This window comes from Elephantulus edwardii, unplaced genomic scaffold (genome assembly GCF_000299155.1).
Source record: "Elephantulus edwardii isolate Elephantulus edwardi_28Jun2011 unplaced genomic scaffold, EleEdw1.0 scaffold00444, whole genome shotgun sequence".
NCBI lineage: Eukaryota > Metazoa > Chordata > Mammalia > Macroscelidea > Macroscelididae > Elephantulus > Elephantulus edwardii.
The window spans coordinates 530,790-533,201 of record NW_006400194.1 but is presented as its reverse complement, the minus strand read 5'-3'; the positions used below and the strand labels follow the sequence as shown (position 1 = coordinate 533,201).

Here is a 2,412-nt window from a genome sequence, read left to right as displayed (position 1 = left end):
AAGCAACCTCATTTTTCCTCACCTTTTCATCTCTGGAGTAGTATATCATATGATCATCCAACTCAAAATATCCCATGCCAATCCATCTCATCTCACCAATGCTTAGTATGTCAATATTTATGTGTTCCATTTTCTCCTTAACAATATCTAATTTTCCTACATTCATGTTCTCACATTCCGTGTTCCAATCACTAGTGTCTGCTTAGAACTGTTCCTTTTCCTTTGTATTTTTATACTTAGCTGCCCTTTCTGTCATTTTACATGTGCTCTGTTGTACGTAGGGTTTTCACAAGCCTGCAATTTTGGAAGTGGATGGCTAATCCTTCTTCCTAGTGTGTCTTAATCTGAATGTTCAGATTTAAAGAAGTATCTAACAGATAAGCATTTTACAGAAAAAGTGAAAATATATTCCTTATTTTGGAATTAACCATTAGTTTCAGTGTTGTCCCTGCCCTTGGCTCAAGTGCCCTGACCCACTTATTTCTTTGCTCCACCATCCATCAAGATACCCCTCCACTTCTACCCACTCCCTTCTTCACCTATATCCCGTTGTCTATCCCTTGATCTGATAGCTTATATCTAAAGCTTCCTTGGTTTCTGTGATTCCAGATTCATCAGCTGCTAACAGTTTCTTATGTTGTGACCAGAGTCTCCTAAGTGTAGTGGTGATGTGTCCCGAACAGAGATGATGTGTCCTGTGGAGGTTTCTTATTGATGGTGTGTAGAAGATGGTGTGTAGAAGTTTCTTATTGGCCTGAGGGCCTTTGGCCCTCGGGCCCAACTGAGTTGTGCACAGCTTTGGGGGTCCTCTGGTTACCTGTCCGTGTTGGGGGGTTTTAGCTCTGCTGAGGTGTGAGCCTATGATTAAGCTCCCCCCTTCCCTCCTTAGATCCTCGTACTTGTTCTATAATAATGGTCTTATACAATATTTGTATTTATGACACTGAGTTAGTTCACGTAACGTAATGCTCTAGCCCCTTCCATGTTAGGTAGTAATTTACAAAATCATTACTCCTTTGTGCTGCATAGTATTCCATCATGTGACTGTACCATAACTTCTTAATTAGTTCCATTGTAGTTGGGCATTTGGGCTGTTTCCATGTTCTTCATATGGTGAACCTTGGTGTCCAAGTCTCTGTTTATAACTCAGTTCTAATTTTCTCAGGGTATATTCCAAACAGTGGAATGGCTGGGTCATGTGGAAATTCTATATCCAGCTTTTTGAGGAAATGCCAAACTGCCTTCCAGCGTTGTTGTACCATTTTATAATCCCATCACCAATATATTAGTGTTCCTATATCTATATCCTCTCCAACATTTATTACTTTGTGCTCACCTAAACTTTGTAACTGCTACTGGTGTAAGATAGTATCTCGTTGTGGTTTTGATTTGCATCTCTCTTACTACTTGTGATTTTGAGCATTTCTTCATGTGTCTGTGGGCCATCCAAATGTCTCCTCTGTGAAAAGACTTTGCATGTTTCTTGCTCATTTTGTAATTGAATTATCAGTATTTTTCTTCTGGAGGCCCTGTACGATTCTATAAACTTTCATCATGAGACCCTTGTCTGAGATGGTATTGTCAAATGTTTGTTTCCAGTTAGGTTTTCTTTTCACTCTGTTGGGAAAAGTTTTTGTTGAGCACAGAGAGTTAATCTTTAAAATGTCCCATTCATCAATTGTATCTTCTTCAGTAATGTATTTCTGGCTGAATCTGGCACATACCATAGACTAGGTCTTCTAAGCTTGATCCCAGTTTGTCTCTTAAGAACTTTATGGTTTTTGGCTTTACTCCCAGATCTCTGATCAACCTTGAGTTGATGTTTGTGTACGGTGTGAGATGTAGATCATATTTCAGCTTTCTGCAGGTAGAAGTTCAGTTTTTCCAGCACTATTTGTTGAAGGAGATGTGATTTCCCCATTTAATAGGTTTTATTTCCTTGTTGAATATCAGTTGACCATAGAAAGATGGGTCCATTTCTGGGTTCTCAATTCTGTTCCATTGGTCTAAGTACCTGTCCAGTACCAGTCTCATGATGTTTTGGTAACTACTGCTGTGTAGTAGGTTTTGAAGTCAGGGAGTGCATTGCTTCTCACTTCATTTTGTTTTTCATAAGTGCTTTGCTTATTCGGAGTCCCTTTCCTCGCAAAATGAACTTGATAATGTTTCCTTTTATCTCCTTGAAAAATGAATTTGGTATCTGGAATGGGATTGAATTGAACATGTAGATTGTTTTTGGTAGGACTGTCATTTTCACAATATTGAGTCTTCCTATCCATGAACAGGACACATTTTTCAATTTCTTTAGGTTTTTTTATTGTTGTTGTTGTTGTTGTTATGTGCCGTCGAGTCGCCTGCGACTCATAGCGACCCTATGTACAACAGCCCTAAACTCCGCTCTGTCCTGTGCCA

At 39.2% G+C, this 2,412-nt stretch overlaps 1 pseudogene; it reads left to right on the top strand.

Moving 5' to 3' along the window:
* Positions 1-715, top strand: part of LOC102862965 — a 15,285-nt pseudogene extending 14,570 nt beyond the window's left edge.
* Positions 716-2,412: the final 1,697 nt, after the last annotated feature.